The sequence below is a fragment of the Rattus rattus genome, chromosome 3 (genome assembly GCF_011064425.1).
Source record: "Rattus rattus isolate New Zealand chromosome 3, Rrattus_CSIRO_v1, whole genome shotgun sequence".
In the NCBI taxonomy this organism is placed as follows: domain Eukaryota; kingdom Metazoa; phylum Chordata; class Mammalia; order Rodentia; family Muridae; genus Rattus; species Rattus rattus.
The window spans coordinates 130,781,358-130,806,210 of NC_046156.1; the positions used below are offsets into that span (position 1 = coordinate 130,781,358).

At 37.0% G+C, this 24,853-nt stretch overlaps 1 pseudogene; it reads left to right on the forward strand.

The window, feature by feature from the left end:
- The first annotated feature begins 1,054 nt into the window (after positions 1-1,054).
- The window catches only part of LOC116895937, a 142,293-nt pseudogene continuing 118,494 nt past the window's right edge, over positions 1,055-24,853 (forward strand).

The window sequence follows — 24,853 nt, forward strand, 5'->3', positions numbered from 1 at the left end:
CTGAGATCGCCTAGACTCCTAATTGAAGGATTGAAAGATTACCTGGTAAGGAGACATCTCATTGTTGGTCTTTGGGTTACTGTTTTTCTGTCAGATTTGTGCTTGTGTTCCTTGACTGCATGGTTTTTCTTGAGTATTGTGGAGACAACTAAAGTGGACTTGGAACCTCAATTCAGCAATTATGTTAGAGGGTCATAGCCACGAGGGCTTGGAAGATGTTCCATAGTCCCTGGGGCATGGAATGCCCTAGTGTTAATTTCTAGAAAGGATGGAGTGGATATGGAAACCTGCTACAGGGCTCTCACTTGCCATCTTATTATCTCTTTTCTCTGTAAAAACAGAGAAACATGCTGGCTAACCTTCAGCATTCCCTGTGCCTGTCTGCATTCTGTGTGACATTTCAGTATTCTGTAACTGAGATGGACAAAATGGGATACATGGTTTCTACCCCTATTAACTTGGTCTTAGGAAATTTTAAGGAGATCAAGATCCTCAGACATAATTTGTCAGTGGAGGCTAAAATAAGAAAAAAAAAAGAGACCTCATTATTCCTCCATCCTATTAACCCTTGTACCTTAATAACCCTTCTAAAACTGCTCTTTTTACCCATCAGTCCACTGGGGTGATATCACGGGTCCTCTTTGCAACAGCCAAAGAAAATCCAGAAGAGGCTGACACTGACGTCCCTATCATCAACCCAGTTTGAATTAATGTGAGGGATTCCCCACCACTTGTACTAATTGGGATTATAATATTGGCAAAGGTAAGGGGAGATTCGTTGTTTATCTCCAGACTCTGTTGGAGGTGTCTCAAGTCTGTGGCTTGAAAGGCAATCAATAAAACCAAGGTATATACTACTAGACAGGGACTGAAAGAGTCCATAGCCTTCTTTGAAAGAGTGTTGGAAACATTTAGACAATACATTCCTATGGAGCTTGTATCTCAGAAAGCAAAGATGATTACTGCTTTTATTAACCAGTATGAACCAGATATCCTCAGAAAATTTCAGGGACTCAAAAGAATTTGAAAAAAGAGTCTTGAGGATTTAGTGGACATGACAGAAAAGGTTTTTAACAATAACAAAAGTGCTGAGGAAAAACAGGTAATGTCCAAGAAGTGGCAGAATCAGAACCTGGCTAAGATCATGTTAGCAGCAATGGCCGAGGTGGAGAATTGGAGTAGATGCCTCAAGCAACTGACTAAAGAAAAAGGTAAGAGAGGATCTAGAAAGGGGAAGAGCTTTCCTTGGCTAAACACAAAATCAATGCGCCTATAGTAAAGAAGATGTCTGTTTGGACAAAGACATATCCAAAGAAGGAAAGGTTGAGAGAAGTGCCAACAGCAGCAATCAAGGAAGATAGTGATTGGGGGGAACAGGGTTCAGTTCCCCTTCCCATGCCCAAGATAACCCTGAAGTTAGAAGGGAAGCTCATTTAATTTATGGTGGATGCTGAAGCTCAACACTCAGTTCTTCTACAAGCACCTGGATCTTTTCCACCAAGGCTTCTTGGCTAAAGAGAGCTACAGAGATGAAATAATATGCATGGAGTACTCAAAGAAAAGTGGACCTTAGCCTGGGTCAAGTATCACGCTCTTTCCTAGTAACCCCTAACTGTCTGTGCCCACTGTTGGAGCATGACTCATTAACCAAGACTGGGGCACAGATATATTTTACCCCTGAAGAAGCCGAAGTATTGAATGGAATAAGGCACCCCATTGTTTTGCTGAATGTGGAACTGACTGATGAATATAAGTTGCTTGAGACTCCCAAAGAACCAAGCCATGACATTCAGGCTTGGCTATAGCAATTCCCATCTGGTTGGGCTGAAACAGGCAGGGTGGGACTATCCAAACACTCACCTGTCTGTGTTTGTTGATCTCAAACCAAGAGAAGATCCAATGCAGTCAGGCAATACTCCATGTATGAGGAAACCTCAAAGAGATCATACCTCACATCAGAAAGCTTTTAAATTTGAGGTTCTTAAGAGTTTGTCATCAGTCTGGAATACACCTCTGTTATAGGCCCTCAGGCCTAATTCCAAAGACTACCATCCATTACAAGATCTGAGAGAAGTTAGCAAATGGGTGATAGACATTCACCCCATAGTCTCTAATCAATTCACCTTGCTGAGTTTTCAAGATCATGTTTGGTATATAGTGCTGGACTTCAAGGATATGTTTTTAGCCTCTCTTTAGCTCCCCAAAACAAGATTATTTTGCTTTCAAATGATATGACCATAACAAAGTAATTAAATAGTCAACTAACCTGGACCTGACTCTACCAAGGCTTCAATAACTCTCTAACAATCTTCACTGAGGCCTTATACATGAACTTTGATGAGTTTGGGTCTTTGAACCAACAATTCACTTATTTACAATATGTAGATGATTTATTCATCACAGCCAGCACACAGAATCTATACCTGAATGGGACTGAACAAATTCTAGAGTCGCTTGGGATTCTAGGGTGCTGTACATCAGCCAAAGGGGTCAATATTAGCAAAGGGGAGGTACAATATTTGAGCTACATCCTTAGAAGAGTCAAGAGAGAGAGCTATCCCAAGCCAGAAATGAAACAGTTCTGAAATCCCCACACCCAAAAGTTCAAGGAAAGTTAGGGAATTTCTGGGGACTGGAGTGGGGGAAGTTTCTGCTGCCTATGGATCTCTGGGTTTGCCAAGCTGACCACGTCCCTAATGAAGCCACCAAATATCAGCTGGGCTTCACATTGACTGATAGCATCAGAAGGTCCTAGGTGCATTGAAGAAAGTCCTCCTGTCAGCCCCTGTCTTGGGAGTGACAGATGTAACTTAGTCCTTCCCTCTGTTCATAGGTGAAGAGAAAGGAATGAGCAAAGGGGTCATAATCCAACATTTGGGGCCATGGCCCTGCCCAGCTCAATCCAGTAGAACTACAGGATGGCCACCCTGCCTCCACATGGTGGTGACACATCAGTCTCCTGGTAAGGGATGCAGTAAGCTGACTTGACCACAAAGCCTGGTTATCACATCTCCCTGGGACCTCTTACTTCCAAATTCAAGTTCCATAATTGATAACATGACACACTATCAGATCCTATTGGTGAACCCAACCAGAGTTTCCTTCCACATCCTCACTACCTTGTATAGTGCTACTCTGTTCCCAGACTCATATTTGGAGACACCATTTCATGATTGTGTGAAAATCCTGACACAAGTGCAAGGAATTCAAGTGGACTTAAGAAGACCTGTCTCTTCAAGACACAGAGGTAGCCTGGTTCACTGATGACAGCAGCTTTCTGTAGACTAGAAAGAAGTATGCAGGGATGGAGTGCCAGAGGAAAAAGTGATTTGGGCAGAGACTATACTTATTGGAACATCAGTTCAACAGGCTGAACCAGTTACACTAGCAAAGACTCTGACTTTAGAAAAGGACAAAAAGCAAAATATCTACACTGCAGAAGCAAAGACTACTTAAAAATATTAAAAAAAATGCCCCTATTAACACCTCTTTTTCTCCCCAAAAGATTAGCAATTATCTATTACCCAGGTCATTGGAAAAGAGATGATCCAGTCACCAGAGGCAATAATCTAACAGATTAAACAGCTAAAGAAATAGCCCTGAAAGCAATGTCCATGTTAACATCACATTTTCTGACCTGGGGGAATTCCTGTTTATCAGCTGCTTGGTATCCCAAATATACAGGAGAGGACTTCTGGTGGAACAAGAAGTTGCCCATGACTCAATTCCTGAAGGGATGGTGGTAGTCAGCAGAAGGAAAGCTAATCCTGCCTTGGTTAGGATTGAATCCTAACCAAGGGAATTGACATATTAATCCCCTTACATGGGTACCTGAAAACTACAAGATTTGATTTGTCATGCAGAACTTAAGATGGAAAACTCAAGTTCCAAAATTGGTAACATCATGGGCAGCAGCAAAGCCTGCCAGCTCATTAACAAACCTAAGAATACTACAGCTGTAGAGAAAGGCAAAGCTGGTTTTTTTTTTTTGGAAATTCAAGTTTACTGAGGTTGAACATGCAAAATATGGGAACAGGTATCTTCCTCTGTTTGCAGACACTTTTTCAGGTATGACTGAAGTATTTCCAATCAAATATGAAACTGCTCAGATGGTGGCAAAGAAATTACTCAAAAACATCCTACCAAGTTATAACTTCTCACAGATGATAGGGTCAGATAATGGATCAGATTTTGTGGGTATGGTAAGTCAGAGTTTGGCCACAGCCCTGTGGATTTCTTGGAAATTACATTATACACATAGACCCCAGAATTAAGGACAGATAAAAAGAATAAATAAAACTCTAAAAGAGACCCTAACTAAATTAGCTGTAGAGACTGACAACTGGGTGACTCACCTCCCTTTTGGTCTCCACAGGGTACAGAATTCACCCTGTCAGATGAGACTTTCCCTGTTTGAAAATCATGTTTGGAAGGACACCTCCTATTTTCACTTAGTTGCAGGTAGAAATCATTGCAAAATTCAAGGTAAGGCCCTTCTTGGAGGACCCCAAAGCTATAAGATGGTCCTAAAAATTGGTCCCATAGATCCTCTGGTCTTAACTACCTACTCTTTATTAAACAGGCTCCCCATCCCAACCATGTCCATTGAGTTGAGGATAGATGGGATTGCAGTTTGGATCAATTACAACGATGACCAAGCAGCAGACCTACTCGTGGAACAAGAGCACCACCAATGACTAGTACAACCTAGACAATACACAAGGAGGTTTCCAAGGATCCCAAGAACCTACTCAGGCTTCTGCTATAATGATAGAACTAATGAAACTGGTCTGGACTTTTAGAATGTTGATTCAAGAAAGTATGAGCTCCCCCTTTTCCTGGCCTCCTCCAACCCTGGTCCTGCTAGTAACAAGAATCACCTATCATGATGACAAAGAGATAACAGGAGTACTGTTTGATAAGAACAATGGGATTATCAGACATAAAATAGAGCCCTTACAATTACCTTGTCTACCATGATGAATCTGAGTCTGACAGGAGCTGGGTCTGTGCTAGCCTTGCAGAGTTCCAAATATGAAAACTTAAAAACAGTCATAAATAAATAAAGAAAAATGCTGTTTTTTATTTAATTATTCCAGTATGACCCGGGACTCTTTGGCCAGAGTAAGAAAAATGTTCAAACAAATGACACAGAGATATGCTGCCCAAGGATGGGTCCAATTGTGGTTTAATAGCTCCTCTTGGTTGACTGCCTTTATTTCTACCCTGCTTTTCCCCTTATTCCTACTACTATTGCTATTAATGTTTAGTCTCTGCATATTAAACAGAGTAATATGGTTAAGAAGACTAGCAGCAATGCAGCTTATGGTATTTAGATCCCAATTTGTAGAATTGACACCTGAAGAATAAGAGGAACAACTTGAAAATATTCCCCTGAACCCATTGGAAGCCCCATGATTGGGTCTTTTAAGTAGCAAAAGGAAAGGCAGAATATAAATTTTTTAAAAAGCTCATTTTTTGCAAGAAAAAAGACTAAATTCCAATTCCAGGAAGAAACTCAGAGTCCTCTTGAGCAAATATCCTAAGGCATCCCACCTTCCCCCTTAGTAATAATCAGTCAAGCTACAATACTCCGGTCAAGCACATATAGATAACTGAAGACATCCTTCAGAAAATAGATAACTTAGTCATCCTGTTTGTCAGGTGGTTTTGTTCTCATGTTCAGTTCCTGCAGATGCCAGAAATGGAGGTTTTAAAATATTAATTTGCTGACCCATAGAGAAATTCCCCAAGGTTGCTTTAACCATAATAAATACTCTACACCCTTAGACTCAGGACTCTCACTCTGACCTGCTGCAATGGGGAGCATGAGAAATCTGGATTCTTAGCTCTTAATAAAGACCCTTATATGTTCATATCAGAATTGCTTCTTCAGTAGTTTTTGGTGTGCCTTGCAACTTGGGCAAAACACATTCAGAGAGAAGGAAACCGAGGAGCAGCACAAAGAGTTGGTTTTTCAAAACTGGAAAAAAAAACAAGAAAAGAAAGAAGTGAAAACAAAGAACATTATAGTGATGATGATGAGGATGAGGAGGAGGAGGAAAAGGAAGAGGAAGAGGAGGAAGATGAGGAAGACAAGGAGGAAAGAAGGAGGAGAGTAATAGGTATGTTCTACAATATCTCTCTTGCCTATAAAGTATTTGATGAATAAAACTTTCCAGACAATTTATAAAGTACAACACTGGTGATAAAACGTAAAGGACTTCAAAAATGAGGAGTTTGCTATTTGGTGCTGTTGTGATGTGCTTTAAAAAGAAAAGACAAGGACTTATGTGCATTTTAATTTGTCTTTTGGGTTTATGTATTTCAAATTTTGATACTATTTACCAGTTTCATGCATGTATATTCTTAGGTTGGTACATTTTTGCCCCATTACCCTCTTTCATTTCCCTTATGGCTGAATTATTCTTCTCAGCAACCTGTTTCTACTTTGATATTAAATTATTTTAAGAACTGCAGAATTTAATTAAGATCTGCATGAGTGTGTATGTGGAGTTATTAACTGGAACATGGGAAATTTATTCATGCTTACACTACATATGCACTGGGAAAATAATTTCCCTCCAATGGATTGAACCTGAGTATGTGAAACACTGGTCAAGGCAGGTTTCATGATCAGGAATATATGGCGAACACAAAACAAATAAGATGCTTGTTTGTTTGTTTGTATGTTGTGTTTGGGGGAGCTGGAAGAGGTATTGTTAATATAATATAATATAATATAATGTATATATTAATATATAATAATATAATGTATATTGATATTATACATTATGTATATTATCAGTTTTTTACTTTTATTTTTTTATATTTGAGAAAGAGAAAGAAATAAGAATGAAAATAAAGTTGGATGGTTAGAGAAAAATCTGGAATGAGTTTGGGATGGGAAATAAAATATATTATTTCAAAATGACAAATGAATAAGAGAAAATGGAACATTCTCCTTACTTATTAACTGTCCGTAATCTCTTTGTGAAGGGATGAGGTTAATGAGCCCCTTCTGGCTAACAGTGAAGATGATCATACTCTTTTTTTTTTTTTGCCTCCATCTTTATTAACATGGGTATTTCTTATTTACATTTCGATTGTTATTCCCTTTCCCAGTGTCCAGGCCAACATCCCCCTTACCTCTCCCCCTCCATTCTAGATAGGGGTTCCCCTCCGAATCATCATCAAATTACCGCATTCCCCCCAACAATCACGTTCACTGGGGGTTCAGTCTTGGCAGGACCAAGGGCTTCCCCTTCCACTGGTGCTCTTACTAGGCTATTCATTGCTACCTATGACATTGGAGCCCAGGGTTAGGCCATGTATAGTCTTTGAGTAGTGGCTTAGTTCCTGGAAGCTCTGTTGGTTGGCATTGTTGTTCATATGGGGTCTCGAGCCACTTCAAGCTCTTCCAGTCCTTTCTCTGATTCCTTCAACGGGGGTCCTGTTCTCAGTTCAGTGGTTTGCTGCTGGCATTTGCATATGTATTTGGTGTATTCTGCCTGTGTCTCTCAGGAGAGATCTATATCCAGTTCCTGCCAACCTGCAATTCTTTGCTTCATCCATTTTATCTAGTTTGGTGGCTGTATATGTATAGGCAACATGTGGAGCAGGTTCTGAACGGGTGTTCCTTCTGCCTCAGTTCTACACTTTGCCTCCATATTCCCTCCCAAGGATATTCTTGTTCCCCTTTTAAAGAAGGAGTGAAGCATTCACATTTTAGTCATCCTTCTTGAGTTTCATGTGTTCTGTGCATCTAGGGTAATTCAAGCATGTGGGCTAATATCCACTTATCAATGAGTGCATACCATGTGTGTTTTTCTGTGATTGGGTTACCTCACTCAGGATGATATTTTCCAGTTCCAACCATTTGCCTACGAATTTCATAAAGTCATTGTTTTTGATAGCTGAGTAATATTCCATTGTATAGATTTACCACATTTTCTGTATCTACTCCTCTGTTGAATGGCATCTGGGTACTTTCCAGCTTCTGGCTACTATAAATAAGGCTGCTATGAACATAGAGGAACATGTGTCTTTGTTATATGTTGGGGCATCTTTTGCATATATGGCAAAGAGAGGTATAGCTGAGTCCTCAGGTAGTTCAATGTCCAATTTTCTGAAGAAACCCCAGACTGATTTCCAGAATGGTTGTACCAGTCTGCAATCACAGCAACAATGGAGGAGTGTTCCTCTTTCTCTACATCCTCGCCAGCATTTGCTGTCACCTGAGTTTTTGATCTTAGCCATTCTCACTGGTGTGAGGTAAAATCTCAGGGTTGTTTTGATTAGCATTTCCCTCATTACTAAAGATGTTGAACATTTCTTTAGGTGTTTCTCAGCCATTAGGCATTCCTCAGCTGTGAATTCTTTGTTTAGCTCTGAACCCCATTTTATAATATGGTTATTTGTCTCTCTGCGGTCTAACTTCTTGAGTGCTTTGAATATTTTGGATATAAGCCCTCGATCAGTTGTAAAGATCTTTTCCCAATGTGTTGGTTGCCATTTTGTCCTAACAACAGTGTCCTTTGCCTTACAGAAGCTTTGCAGCTTTATTAGGTCCCATTTGTCAATTCTTAATCTTAGAGCATAAACCATTGGTGTTTTGTTCAGGAAATTTTCTCCAGTGCCCATGTGTTCAAGTTTCTTCCACACTTTTTCTTCTATTAGTTTGAGTGTATCTGGTTTGATGTGGAGGTCCTTGATCCACTTGGACTGAAGATTTGTACAGGGTGATAAGAATGGTTTGATCTGCATTCTTCTACATGCTGACCACTAGTTGAACCAGCACCATTTGCTGAGAATGCTATCTTTTTTCCATTGGATAGTTTTCACTCCTTTGTCAAAAATCAAGTGACCATATATATGTGGGGGTTGATTTCTTTGTCTTCAATGGTATTACACTGGTCTATTTGTCTGTCTCTGTACCAATACTATGCAGTTATCACTGTTGCTCTGTAATACTGCTTGAGTTCAGTGATAGTGATTCCCCTGGAAGTCCTTTTATTGTTGAGGATAGTGTTAGCTATCCTGGGTTTTTTTCACATTCCAGAGGAATTTGCAAATTGTTCTGTGTAACTCTATGAAGAATTGGGTTGGAATTTTGAGGGGGATTGCATCGAATCTGTAGACACTTTTGGTAAAATGGCCATTCTTAATATAAAAATCCTGCTAATCCATGAGCATGGGAGATCTTTCCATCTTCTGAGATCTTCTTCAATGTCTTTCTTCAGAGTCTTGAAGTTATTATCATATAGATCTTTCACTCTCTTGCTTAAAGTCACACCGAGGTAATTTATATCATTTCTGCACTGAACCCATCTGGACCTGGGCTCTTTTTGGTTGGGAGACTTTTATTGACTGCTTCTTTCTTTAGGAGTTATGGGGTTGTTTAAATGGTTTATTTGTTCCTGATTTAACTTCTGTACCTTGTATCTGTATAGGAAATTGTCCATTTCCTTAAGATTTTCAATTTTTGTTGAATATAGTCTTTTGTAGTAGGATCTGATGATTTTTTTGAATTTACTCTGGCTCTGTTGTTATGTCTCCCTTTTCATTTCTGATTTGGTTAATTTGGCACACACTCTGTGTCCTCTTGTTAGTCTGGCGAAGGGTTTATCTATCTTGTTGATTTTCTCAAAGAACCAGCTTTTGGTTCTGTTGATTCTTTGTATATGGTCCTTTTTGTTTCTACTTGGTTGATTTCAGCTCTGAGTTTGATTATTTCTTGCCTTCTACTCCTCCTGGGTGTGTTTGCTTCTTTTTGTTCTAGAGCTTTTAGGTGTGCTGTCAAGCTGCTGACATATGCTCTCTCCTGTTTCTTTCTGCAGGCACTCAGAGCTATGAGTTTTCCTCTTGGCACAGCTATCATTGTGTCCCATAATTTTGGGTATGTTGCACCTTCATTTTCTTTAAATTCTAAGAAGTCTTTAATTTCTTCCTTGCCCAGGTTATCATTGAGTATAGCATTATTCAACTTCCATGTATACGTTGGCATTCTTTCCTTACTGTTTTTGAAGACCAGCTTTAGCCCGTGGTGGTCTTATAGGACACATGGGATTATTTCTATCTTTCTGTATCTGTTGAGGCCTGTTTTATGACTGATTATATAGTCAATTTTGGACAAAGTATGATGAGGTGGTTAAAAGAAGATATATCCTTTTGTTTTAGGGTAGAATGTTCTATGAATATCTGTTAAGTCCATTTAGTTCATGACTTCTCTTAGTCTGTCTATGTCTCTGTTTAATTTCTGTTTCTATGATCTGTCCATTGATGAGAGTGGGGTGTTGAAATCTCCTACTATTATTGTGTGAGGTCCAATGTATGTTTTGAGCTTTAGTAAGGTTTCTTTTATGGATGTAGGTGCCCTTGTATTTGGAGCATAAATATTTAGGATTGAGAGTTCATCTTGGTGGATTTTTCCTTTGATGAATATGAAGTGTCCTTCCTTATCTTTTTTGATGACTTTTTGTTGAAAATCAATTTTATTTGATATTAGAATGGCTACTCCAGCTTGCTTCTTCAGACCATTTGCTTGGAACATTGTTTTCCAGCCTTTTACTCTGAGGTAGTGTCTGTCTTTGTCTCTGACGTGTGTTTCCTGTAGGCAGCAAAATGATGGGTCCTCACTGCGTATCCAGTTTGTTAATCTGTGTCTTTTTATTGGGGAACTGAGTCCATTGATGTTGAGAGATATTAAGGAATAGTGATTACTGCTTCCTATTATATTCGTGTTTGGATGTGACATTGTTTGTGCTTGTCTTCTCTTTGTTTTGTTGCCTAGACGATTAGTTTCTTGCTTTGTCCAGGGTGTAGCTTGCCTCCTTGTGTTGGGGTTTACCATTTATTATATTTTGTAGGCTGGATTTGTAGAAATATATTGTCTAAATTTGGTTTTGTCATGGAATATCTTGGTTTCTCCATCTATGTTAATTGAGAGTTTTGCTGAATACAGTAACCTGGGCTGGCATTTGTGTTCTCTTAGGGTCTGTATCACATCCATCCAGGAAATTCTGGCTTTAATAGTTTCTGGTGAGAAGTCTGGTCTAATTCTTATAGGTCTAGCTTTATATGTTACTTGACCTTTCTCCCTTACTTCTTTTAATATTCTTTCTTTGTTTTGTCCATTTGGTGTTTTGACTATTATGTGATGGGAGGATTTTCTTTTCTGGTCCAAACTATGTGGAGTTCTGTAGGCTTCTTATATGTTTATGGGCATCTCTTTCTTTAGGTTAGGGAGGTTTTCTTCTTTGATTTTGTTGAAAATACTTACTGGGCCTTTGATTTGGGAGTCTTCACTCTCTTCTATACCTATTATCCTTAAGTTTGAACTTCTCATTGTGTCCTGGATTTCTTGTATGTTTTGGGCCAGTATCTTTTTCCATTTTATATTATCTTTGACGACTGTGTCAATGATTTCTATGGAATCTTCTGCTCCTGAGATTCTCTCTTCTATCTCTTGCATTCTTTTTTGTGATGCTTGTATATACGGCTCCTTGTCTCTTCCTTTGGTTTTCTATATTCAGGACTGCCTCCTTTTGTGATTTCTTTATTTCTTCTATTTCCATTTTTAATTCCTCACCTGTTTGATTGTGTTTTCCTGTAATTCTTTCAGGGACTTTTGCATTTCCTCTCTATAGGCTTCTGCTTGTTTATTTGTGTTTTCCTGCATTTCTCTAAGGGAGTTCTTTATGTTCTTTCTTGAAGTCCTCCATCATCATGATCAAATGTGATTTTAAATCTAGATCTTGCTTTCTGGTGTGTTTGGATATTCAGTGTTGGCTTTGGTGGGAGAATTGAGCTCTGATGATCCTAGTCTCTCTCTCTCTCTCTTTTTTTTTTTATTAACTTGAGTATTTCTTATATACATTTCGAGTGTTATTCCCTTTCCCGGTTTCCAGGCAAACATCCCCCTCGCCCTCCCCTTCTTTATGGGTATTCCCCTCCCAATCCTCCCCCCATTGCCGCCCTCCCCCCAACAATCAAGTTCACTGGGGGTTCAGTCTTAGCAGGACCAAGGGCTTCCCCTTCCACTGGTGATCTTACTAGAATATTCATTGCTACCTATGAGGTCAGAGTCCAGGGTCAGTCCATGTATAGTCTTTGGGTAGTGGCTTCCTTCAACGGGGGTCCCATTCTCAGTTCAGTGATTTGCTGCTGGCATTCGCCTCTGTATTTGCTGTATTCTGGCTGTGTCTCTCAGGAGAGATCTACATCCTGCTCCTGTCGGCCTGCACTTCTTTGTTTCATCCATCTTGTCTTATTGGATGACTGTATATGTATGGGCCACTTGTGGGGCAGGCTCTGAATGGGTGTTCCTTCAGTCTCTGTTTTAATCTTTGCCTCTCTCTTCCCTGCCAAGGGTATTCTTGTTCCCCTTTTAAAGAAGGAGTGAAGCATTCACATTTTGATCATCTGTCTTGAGTTTCATTTGTTCTAGGCATCTAGGGTAATTCAAGCATTTGGGCTAATAGCCACTTATCAATGTGTGCATGTCATGTGTGTTTTTCTGTGATTGGGTTACCTCACTCAGGATGATATTTTCCAGTTCAACCATTTGCCTCTGAATTTCATAAAGTCATTGTTTTTGATAGCTGAGTAATATTCCATTGTGTAGATGTACCACATTTTCTGTATCCATTCCTCTGTTGAAGGGCATCTGGGTTCTTTCCAGCTTCTGGCTATTATAAATAAGGCTGCGATGAACATACTGGAGCACGTGTCTTTTTTATATTTTGGGGCATTTTTGGGTATATGCCCAAGAGAGGTATAGCTGGTTCCTCAGGCAGTTCAATGTCCAATTTTCTGAGGAACCTCCAGACTGATTTCCAGAATGGTTGTACCAGTCTGCAACCCCACCAACAATGGAGGAGTGTTCCTCTTTCTCTGCATCCTCGCCAGCATTTACTGTCACCTAAGTTTTTGATCTTAGCCATTCTCACTGGTGTGAGGTGAAATCTCAGGGTTTTCTTCAATTTCTTTCTTCAGAGGCTTGAAGTTCTTATTGTACAGATCTTTAACTTGCTTGGTTAAAGTCACACCGAGGTACTTTATATTATTTGGGTCTATTATGAAGGGTGTCGTTTCCCTAATTTCTTTCTCGGCTTGTTTCTCTTTTTTTGTAGAGGAAGGCTACTGATTTATTTGAGTTAATTTTATACCCAGCCACTTTGCTGAAGTTGTTTATCAGCTTTAGTAGTTCTCTGGTGGAACTTTTGGGATCACTTAAATATACTATCATATCATCTGCAAATAGTGATATTTTGACTTCTTCTTTTCCGATCTGTATCCCTTGACCTCTTTTTTGTTGTCTGGTTGCTCTGGCTAGAACTTCAAGAACTATATTGAATAAGTAGGGAGAGAGTGGGCAGCCTTGCCTAGTCCCTGATTTCAGTGGGATTGCTTCAAGTTTCTCTCCTTTTAGTTTAGTGTTAGCAACTGGTTTGCTGTATATGGCTTTTACTATGTTTAGGTATGGGCCTTGAATTCCTATTCTTTCCAGGACTTTTATCATGAAGGGGTGTTGAATTTTGTCAAATGCTTTCTCAGCATCTAATGAAATGATCATGTGGTTTTGTTCTTTCAGTTTGTTTATATAATGGATCACGTTGATGGTTTTCCGTATATTAAACCATCCCTGCATGCCTGGGATGAAGCCTACTTGATCATGGTGGATGATTGTTTTGATGTGCTCTTGGATTCGGTTTGCCAGAATTTTGTTGAGTATTTTTGCGTCGATGTTCATAAGGGAAATTGGTCTGAAGTTCTCTTTCTTTGTTGGGTCTTTGTGTGGTTTATGTATAAGAGTAATTGTGGCTTCATAGAAGGAATTCGGTAGTGCTCCATCTGTTTCAATTTTGTGGAATAGTTTGGATAATATTGGTATGAGGTCTTCTATGAAGGTTTGATAGAATTCTGCACTAAACCCGTCTGGACCTGGGCTGTTTTTGGTTGGGAGACCTTTTATGACTGCTTCTATTTCTTTAGGAGCTATGGGGTTGTTTAACTGGTTTATCTGTTCCTGATTTAACTTCGGTACCTGGTATCTGTCTAGGAAATTGTCCATTTCTTGCAGATTTTCAAGTTTTGTTGAAAATAGGCTTTTATATCCTAGTCTCTTAAATATAACATTAGTGTGAAATTGTAGTGTGAGCATGTTGAGATCCTAGAGATCTAATGCAGTTATTGATGCTGACTGCACACAGATAACTTTCTAGTCTACCTCATTCACCATTAACTACATTTCTAAACTATGTAATAAGTGAAGATGATTTATCTTAAAAAGGATTTTACAATTTGTTTCGTAACACTGTTTGTAACCTTCACACTAGGGAAGGTTAGGCAAAAGTAGTTTGGAGCTATCAGTGACTATATAATAAGACTGTCTCATACCTAATAATGAAAAAAAAGGGATCAGGAATGTAAATTGTTAGTAAAACTACTTGAGTTACTTTATGTAATATTACTTATGTAATATTTTGAGTGCAGTATTCAGCATCCAATCATCATTTTCTTCATGTTTGAATTTCCACCATATATCAGTGGAAACACATGTTCCATGTTCACTACCATATATATATATATATATATATATATATATATATATATATATAAAGATATTCACAGTATGATCTAGATCATAAAAGTGGAAAGCCATCAAGTAGTAAACAAAATTTCCATGTTCACTTGTCTTTGAATAATATATATATATATATATATATTTTCAAACTCAAAAATACTTTAGACATAATCTCATCATATTCAAATGTATTAATACACACCAGAAAGTTAATATCATGAACGGAAAATGGTTTAGAAAAAAATGAAGTTTGAATAACTTTTTGTATTTAGCATACATTGTAGCATAGATTTGTAAAAACACCTTTCTGCCCTTTAAAACATATTAACATAGCTTACTTAGAAAAAATACTATTATCTTAATTTTATGTCAATTTTATTATTTTCTTTGTTCTTTAGTCTTTACAACTTTATCTTTAAAATATGCATAATTCTGGAAATTTTCCAAGTATCTTTCAGACTTAAAGTTGTCTAAGGTGGCAAAACAAAATAGATAAGGAAAATATGGATACTTTTGTAATAGAACACCAGGCTTTGACCTACAATAATGAGAATTATATTTACATACATGAAAATATATTAGGAATGACAATGCCTTGTTTCTTTTCATCCTCCTTTTACTAGTAAGGAATAACAAGTGTTTACTCACTAGAAAGAGGATGAACGATAAGTATTTGAAACAACTCTTCATTAAAAGGGTGCTCACTACCACTGGTGCTGTAAAAGTTAATGAGGATGTCAAGTTACTTTGAGGTTTAACCCCCAAAGGACATCCTCAGTTCTGACAACAGCAAAAAGCTATGCATGATAACAAGCATCTCACAGGGAAGTGTGCACTGATGATGTATAAGATCCAGGGCTCATCTGCATATGATTATTTGCAGACTCATGATTAAGTATTCCTTCTGCACACCTTCCAAATTGGATAACAATGTATTGCAAATAGTGTAGAACACTTGTTAGGGCAGACTGAAAAACAAAAATGTCTTGTTTCAGTTTTAACTTCAATGCTGTGAATTGGGAGAAAGAAAAAAAGTCACATCCAACATAAATTTATACATGTTTTTTCTTTCTGTAATATTCTTCTCTCATCTGGACAAGCTGCTTGAACTGAGGTGATTTTAATTAAGTCAGTGTATTATAATAACTTGTAAAAACAAATTAAACTGAGTTTAAAAGAGAAACAATTCTTTTTCTTAATTTAACAGTAGAAGTCTGCATGTAAGGTACTCTATTAAAATGCAGAATTAATGGGGTTCCTTTCCATTCTTCTGAATAATAGGCATCTGTCTGTATATAAAATTGCTAACAGTGGACCACCTTAGTTTTCTTTCTGATGCCTTTCTGCTTCAGTTTGTTTACTGGCAACAAGTCCTTTGAAATCAACAGCTTTCCAATTGTCAAAATGTTTCTTAAGAGGGAAGGGGAACCACATGCTCATGTATTTCAAAATCCTGGAAGAACCATAGACATGGGGGAATAGTAACAAAATAATAGAGTGTCATTGTTCAAACACCTTACACAATGCACAGACACAGCCTGGAAAGGACTCCAAAAGTAAGAGGAGAGAAGAAAGGCAAAGAAGACAGGAGCAACAAGGAGAAGAAAGAACAGGAGGAGAGGAATTAGAGTCTATTAAGAGACAGTACCCTAGAATATAGACAAATAGTTATCACATAAATGCTCTCAATTTAGAGATAAGTAAATTTGAATGACTTGGACGCCTATAAAGTATATCTAGAAGATTAGAAATTATTACTGCTCAACTACAGTCTAGTAAAGAATATATCCTTGGTGGAAATGTAGTCTTAGTAAAATTCAGAGTTTCTCATATAATAATGGGATTGTCTCTTTGATGCATTTATTAGATATTCACTGATTAAAGAGTTGGCTACTGTTAAACCTCAGAATCACTAAGAAAACAGAAAAATATCATGATTGTCTGATTAAAGTAAGCTGTATTTGGAGGGGAGCAGCTAGGAATGGCCAGTCAGTTGTCACACCCCCAGTCAAGATTTATAGAGCAGCACCTACTGGCCTCTTGAGGTCCTTTCTTAGATTTAAGTTGTTCTTAGGAGGAAGAGAGTTGTGTTTTATACATTGTTAGAAAAATGTAAAGAAAGAAAAGAAGAAGGGTAAATATATACGTCATGTTTAGGGAACCACAAGTTTAGCGTAGATGAACAAAAGTGGTTTATAGTATACATCAGATCTGAGAAACAGGAAATTACACTTAATTGCAAATAGAAATCTTCACTTGCAAGAACATAACACAGGACAACAAGAACTTATTCTTTAACTATGTCAAGGATTTAACACAGACAAATGGCACCTTATTTTTTAAAAGCAAACAGAATCCTTAACCTTCAAAGCATATTGTTCTTGTCTTGATCTCAAAGCTACATTTCTATAGAAAGCAAAACACAGAACACATCTGAGCTATTTCAGAATCACCATTAATTCACCACACTTCTTAATGGATCACTGTGCATGTGATGACCATGATTGGCAGGTATACTGACAACATGACTATAGTGTCTGAAGAATGTGTGGATCTGTAAGAATTTAGTATTAGTTTACTTATAAAAGGCACAATTGATAGGTATTGAAAAGACACATTATTGTGCCTGTTTTCTAGGTAAAACAAATAGAAATTATTAAGCATATATGGATACAAATAAATATTCACTTGTTGAATTCATTACTTGTTCTTTTTTCTCACGGATAGCTATGTATCATAACTGAGGTCTCTTTTAGGAGCATACATGGACCACTCATTACCCCATCCCTGGAGGCACATGCTTAGAAGAGTAGTGCTTCGTCTGGCCTCAGTGGAAGAGGAAACAGATAATCCTGTGAAAATGGATGCCCTAGGAAAGAGGAATGCTGGTGGAAATGAGGTAGGCGTTGGTGGATCAGTCGAGGGGTATTCTCTCAGAGATAAAGGGGCAGAGAAATGGGATGATGAACTTGGGGAGGGGAAACTAGAAAGGGTGACAACTTGTGGAATGTAAATAAATAAAATAATTAAAATTAAAAAATAAATATTAGACACAATTTTAAAATTTATATGGTATACTTTGAGTTTTTTTTCAAATGATAAACCAATCATAAAACATCTGTTTTTTTAATCAAACCATCAACATTCTGGCACAAATTGAATGTACATTATAGTAGTGATAACTGGGAGCTATTACACTGATCAGACAAGCTTTTTCTTTAGAGATTTATGATCTAGGTGGAGCACCAGACTTAGGATTGATTTCATTTCTCATCCACACAGAATCCTTATACTTCAAAAATGGTGATTTCTATAGTTAGTTTTTCTAATCTCATAAGTTATGTTTTAGAACTTTCTATTGAAATACAGCACAATAAAACTGCCAGAGTTGCCTCTTTAATTATTGTAACCTAAAATTTGTAAATGTGATATTTTGTTTAAAATTTCTAAGTACAAAATTATAACAAATACAGCATATATTCTTTAGAAATCTTTTCCCTCATCTCTGAGAAAAGACATTGATATGACAAAACTTCCTGTGCAAATATCAGACAGCATTACCTTGAGTTAACATGGGAAAAATGCAAGTTTTCACAACAATAGTGAAGGCATAGTTTTTTAGCCTATCTGGCTGTTATAATACACTTTAAAGCGAGTTTGTACTGTACCATTTTATATAGTAATCTGTTTTTTCTTGCATTCTTTCAGTTAAGGACCAAGAACTATGGATTATTCTAACTTCATACTGTCTAAATTCATTTTCTAATAATGGAAGCAAAGCAAGAAAGAGAGAAATAAAGCAAGTAAAATAACAGAGCATTGTTACGTTAAATATTTTCAAATAGAGACAAGCTTATCGTTATTGATATTTTATCTCATTTTTAAGTTAAAGAACCTTATGCTTATAAAGTAAAAATAAGCTTCTTACACTGGCATCTTTTAAAAGGGAAACACCTAATGTCTAAGTGGCAGAGACTAGTCAAGTTCCTCAGGTGTCATTATGACATTTCTCCCAGAGATTACAGTGATTACTCTAATACCTGCAAGTGTGAAGATGTTGGAAATTGTTTCATGGTCAGAAGTTGGACAACAAAAAATTCATAAATAATATATGTGATCATATTTTCATATACAGTTGATGAACATCACTCTATATTTGTCTTTCATTGACTTCACCATGTAAATACAATATGTTATAAAATACAAAATGGTCCTAGTTTAGTTATTGACTATATATTTTGAATTGTTAAAAAGTACTTTTGATTAGTAGTGATTAGTAGATTCTGTTGAGTGGAAAGGAGGAGGGAATAGTGAGGTTGGATCTCAGATACCAAAGCACATTGGCTGAAAGGGTGGGCATCAGTGCTGCAAAGCAGGAGTACAGATCAAGTGGTACACTGTACTCTATAAACAACTTGGGGAGAGGTTGTGAAGTCTCTAAATAGGAAGCATTAGAAGATGGAACTCTTCCTTCTAATATCTTCAGGACATACTGCTTATGACTACTGAAATACATTTGTTAAGTGGTGACAGCATATTCCACAACCCTCACCCACAGACAAAATTCTCTAGATCTAAACTTGTATTTTAAGGACAAGTCCATCATTTCAAATTCCATACTATATTTTCTAAGAAAAGCATAAGGCTAACAAAAATAAAATGACATTTCAAACACTACTTTTATACCATTTATTTTCTATGTCTTTCTGTGTGTTTATGTATACGTGTACATCACAGAACATGTGCAACAGTCAGGAGACAATTTGCATTGTCACCTCTCTCCAGACAGTACAAGTGTCCATGGTAACAAACTCATGCTGCCAAGCCTGGTGCCAAGCAAATTCACCTGCCATGACATCTCAGCGCCCTCCTGAACACTAAATTTGTTACATGAAAATGTGAGGTCTCAACATTAAAACAAAACTACTCTGTCAGGTTTTACACAACTTATCCAGTATTAGAATGCTTGATTTGGTTAGCCGTTTCCTTGAAGAGAATAAGCACATATGAATGTATACATAAATTGTTCTTTGACTCTAAAGTTCTCTGAATATAAAACTCAAAATAGTTACCTTGAACAAAAAGCAGGTTTCTCTCATTATCATGAACTCACCATATTCTTTTCTAATTCTTTGAAACACTGTAGTGTGTTAACAATCTCTTTCAGAACCTCCAATTTTAATTCAATGTTTTGACTTCCACTCGCACTTTGTTTCTCCTCTTAACAAATGAGTACACTGCTATAGCTGTGGTATTAGCAACAACATTCAATTAGCACTCACACTGTGAGCTACACTTATGGTTCACCAACACCTCCCTTCTCCCTTCTGCTCTCTTGTTAAATGGCCGCTAATGTAACAGCTCACCTCCTCTTATTAACACATTAAAATATGTAAAAATGTATTTCCAATTAAGAATTGGAAAAAATACCATCTGTAGAATATATGTAATATTTTGGGAGAGGTATGATATACAGAGCAAATTGATCTGCTAAATAAGTAATACTTACTAATCATTAGATAATATAAGGCAGTCCACTTAATCTATCCCTTAGAAACTCACAAAGTAACATTATAATTCTGACAAATACATGGAAAGGTCAAAGGTAGGCATGATTATGGAAATAAGACTTTGGAAATTAATGTTTAATAAAAATAGTAAAGCTTACATTTTGAACTTTAGCTTAAAGGCACATTTCACATATGGTGCATGTATTGTATTTCTGTATTAATCATTTATCCCACATTAATATCATTATCAGAATTTTAGGGTTTTCCACTTTTTGGGGAGTGTGACTGGATTTTTGAATCTGAGTATATTAGTAATAGTACATAAAACAATATATTTTGACATTTTTATCTTATGAATATTTAAAATGTAAATTATATAAGGCTTTTGAATTGTCTATAGAGTAAAAATGTCTCCTGTAAGAATAGATTTGTTTCCCACTCCTTTTTAGAAGCCTCTTACTCTTTTTTTCTTGTTTTGTTACATGTTAAAATGTTAAACATAAGTTTGAACAGGACTGTTGAGAGGAAATCCTCACTTTAATCCTGATCTTGGTTATACATCAATCATTTACTAATGTTATGTCCTTCCTTAGTTGTATAATTTGTGTTTATTATAATTTCCACGTTAAGTAGTTTATTTGGTATGCCTGTTGGTGCTTTTTCCCCCCATTTATTTTCCTGAAGCTCACTGATTGCCTTTCAGATATTGATCCAGACTCACTGTCTTGGTAAGAACTGCTACTGATGGTAATAGATTGTGCTTTCCTGTGGTTTACTAATGTTTTGTCATGGATTGTGCTTTTTCCTCTATGCTTATTATGACTTGTTATTATTATTTTTTTACCATTCAGTATCTTCATCTGAGTTTTGTTGTTAAAGTAACTTTTCCTTCATACAAGAATTGAGAATATGCTTGTTTCACTTTCTACTATATATGTATAGAAGTGCCTTCATTTTTTTCTAAAATCTTTGGCAGAAATGATCAATAAATAGAAATCAGAAATAAAGTTGATACAGAGGTTTTGTTGGAGAAGATGTTCTTGCTTTGAATTTGATTTCTTCAATAAATGTCACGTTGCAACCATGTGTTATAATGAAGCATTCTTACTCTTCAACCTTTCACAGAACTTTTTCAGTGATCCAACTTGTTGAATCAGGACAGAAAATTTCTCACAAATTTTGATTCATCCATTTTAATATCTGAAAAAATTTTAATACTCATTTTGTGAATGACCATTCATGCTGTCTCTTATTTTCAGTGTGGTGAATAGTTTTATCGTTTTTAATTCTCTTCCTGAAAACTAGGTTTTGTTTAGATTGACTCTCTTATTTTATTGTACTTTGATTTGTGCTCTCACTTTATATATTTCTTGCCTGTTAATTTTTATTTACATTGAGTTTGTGCTTGTTATTTAATATCAAATGTAATTTTTTCCTTTTATTCTTTTTAAATATGGGGATTTTATATCATCTTACCTCTAATTCATTAATATTATACACATTTTTTGGAATATTTTGCAATCATTAAACTGTCAGTTTGGATCATAGTTGTTCTTGCATCCACTTGGGTCAATTATTTATTTTAGGACTTGCATATGATAGCAATATGCCTATAAATCTTATGAGGATCTCTTAAGAGAAGAAAATTTACTTGTGATTTTTGTTCCTTCATTCTTTTCTGTTTCACATAGTCTATTTCCAGCTCTGCTAATATTGCAAGCCTGACATTTTCCCTCTCAATAATCAGTGCCTATCATAAAATAGACATTTTTCTTGATTGTTTTGGTTTTATTTTTGCTTTGATGTCATCTTTTTCTGACTGATTAATATCCATTTTCAGCTTATTCTTGGCTACTTCTAGTGCAGTTTGCTTTTTTATTTCAGAATGTTGGTAATCATATTTAGTTATCACTGCTTATATTAACTTTCTTTGGTTATTTTAAAACTATTCAGAGAATCAAAATGAAAGTGCATTGATGTTGCTTAGCATGTTTAATTTATTTTCTTCTATGTCTCAATTGGTTTCTATCCAATATATTGCTCATCGTTTTTGTTTTACAAGTAATTCTATTAATTAATAATTTACATAAAATTAACTGTTCTCATTTGAACATTAACGTTTTATAATTTTTCATGTAATCACAGTCACATACAAGAAATACAACCCAATCACAGAAAAACACACATGGTATGCACTCACTGATAAGTGGATATTAGCCAAATGCTCGAAAACCTTAGATGCACAGAATACATGAAACTCAAGAAGGATGACCAAAATGCGAATGCAAAAAAGGAAGAATGTTTCCTCTTTTCTTTAAAGGGAACAAGAATACCCTTGGGGAGGGAATAGGGAGGCAAAGTTTAGAACAGAGGGAAGGAACACCCATTCAGAGCCTACCCCACATGTGGTCCATACATATACATTCACCAAACTAGGTAAGATGGATGAAGCAAAGAAGTGCAGGCTGACAGGAACCGGATGTAGATCTCTCCTGAGAGACACAGTCAGAATATAGCAAATACATAGGCGAATCCCATCATTAAACCACTGAACTGAGAACGGGACCCCCGTTGAAGGAATCGGAGAAAAGACTGAAAGAGCTTGAAGGGGCTTCAGACCCCATATGAACAACAATACCAACCAACAAGAGCTTCAGGGACTAAGCCACTACCCAAAGACTATACATGGACTGACCCTGGGCTCCAACCTCATAGGTAACAATGAATAGCCTAAAAGCACCAGTGGAAGGAAGCCCTTGGTCCTGCCAAGACTTGATTGTTGGGGGAGGGTGGTAATGGGTGGAGGATGGGGGATGAAGCCCATATAGAAGGGAGGGGGAGGGGTTAGGGGGATGTTGACCTGGAAACCTGGGAAGGAATAACAATCTAAATGTAAAAAAAATACCCAAGTTAATAAAGATGAAAAAAAAAAAGAAAAAAGAATCAGGCAATAAATACTAATGGTAATAGACAAAAGCAGGTTTAGCTGAAGGGTACTTTAGCCTCAAGATTCCTCCTTACAGAGTAATTACTAAATACAAGTTGTAACAATAAGTATGTTTCCAATAAAGGAACTCTGCCAACAGAAAAGAAAAGAAAAGAAAAGAAAGGAAAGGAAAGGAAAGGAAAGGAAAGGAAAGGAAAGGAAAGAAAAGAAGAAATACATGTTCGTTTTACTCACAATCAAGGTTGAAACTAATTTACAGTCAATAATCCCTTGTCATTTGTGACCAAAGTGACACTCACCTGCTCTGTGTCACTATCTAGTGAATTTCTCTGCTCTGAGATTTTTAAAAAGGAAAATTCAATTTGTTCAACATCAACTTTCTTTCAGTTCTGAACCTTTTAACAACATGTAAAAATGTAATGTATTTAGAATCACCATGTTCATTTACCTAATAGTATCTGGATTCAGTTTTATACTGGGCAGCATTTAATTATATCATTATGTTACAATTGTATTATGTGTCAACTTTTTGATAAATATTTAAGTTGTACTCACTTGTGACTCTTGAAAATACTGTTGCTACAACATTCATTCATATTCATGCTACATATGTCCTTGTTTACTTTGCTTAAAATATAGAGGAGAATTAGAGAATCAAAAACCGCCAACGATAAGGTAGGTGGCGTGTCTTTAGTTTCAGCACAAAGAAGCGTAGATAAGTTTATGAGTTTTTTGAATTCTGCCTGATAGCAAGTTCCAGGCTAGCCATGGCTACACAGACAGACACTGCCAGAAATGAAAAAAGAGGAGGGAGGAAGGAGAAGGGGAAGGAGGGAAGAAAAAGGAGGAGGAGGAAGAGGAGAAGGAGGAGGAGAGGAAAAGGAGGAAGAGGAGGAAGAGGAAGAGGAAGGAGGAAGGAGAAGGAAGAAGAAGAAGAAGAAGAAGAAGAAGAAGAAGGGAGGAAGGGAAGGAGAGGGAAGAAGAAGAAGAAAAGAAAAGAAGAAGAAGAAGAAGAGAACTGCTGACAATGAAGAAGAGACTGCTTTAGGGGTTTCAAGAACTTCTAACAGTATCTAGCCCTTTTTATTTCTTTTTTTTCTTTTTTTCTCATTTTTTTCTTTTTTGGTATGACCTTAGATTTTATTTCCTGACTCTATTTATCTTGTCTCTTCCCATACCGGATCCTGTCCCCAGTTCCCCCCTCCCTCTCCTCTTTTCCCCATAACGTCCTCCTACCCTCTACCCATGAATATTGTGTCCCCCCTTTTTTTTTTACTTTTTTGTTTTGTTTTGTTTTTAATGAGTTTTTTTAATATTGGTTATTTTCTTTATTTACATTTCAAATGTTAGACCCTCTCCTTGTTCTCCCTCTGGAAAAGCCCTAACCAATCCCCCCTCCCCCTGCTTCTTTGAGAGTACTCCCCTATCCACCAACCCACTCCTGATTCCATGCCCTGGCATTCCCCTACGTGGAGACATTGAGTTTTCACAGGACCAAGGGTGTCTCTTCCCACCGATACCCAACAAGGCTACATATACTGATGGAGCCATGAGTCCTTCCATGTGCAGTCTTTGGTAGGTACTTTAGTCTCTGGGAGCTCTGGAGTGTCTCCTTGGTCGATATTGTTGTTCTTCCTATGAGTTGCAAACTCCTTCAGCTCCTTCATTTCATTCTCTAACTCCTCCATTGGGGACCACATTCTCAGTGCAATGGTTGGCAGGGAGCATCTGCCTATATTTTTTTTGGTAGGAATGAGTTCGTTGGATATTTTTTAATTTATTTACATTTCAAATGTTATCCCTTTCCTG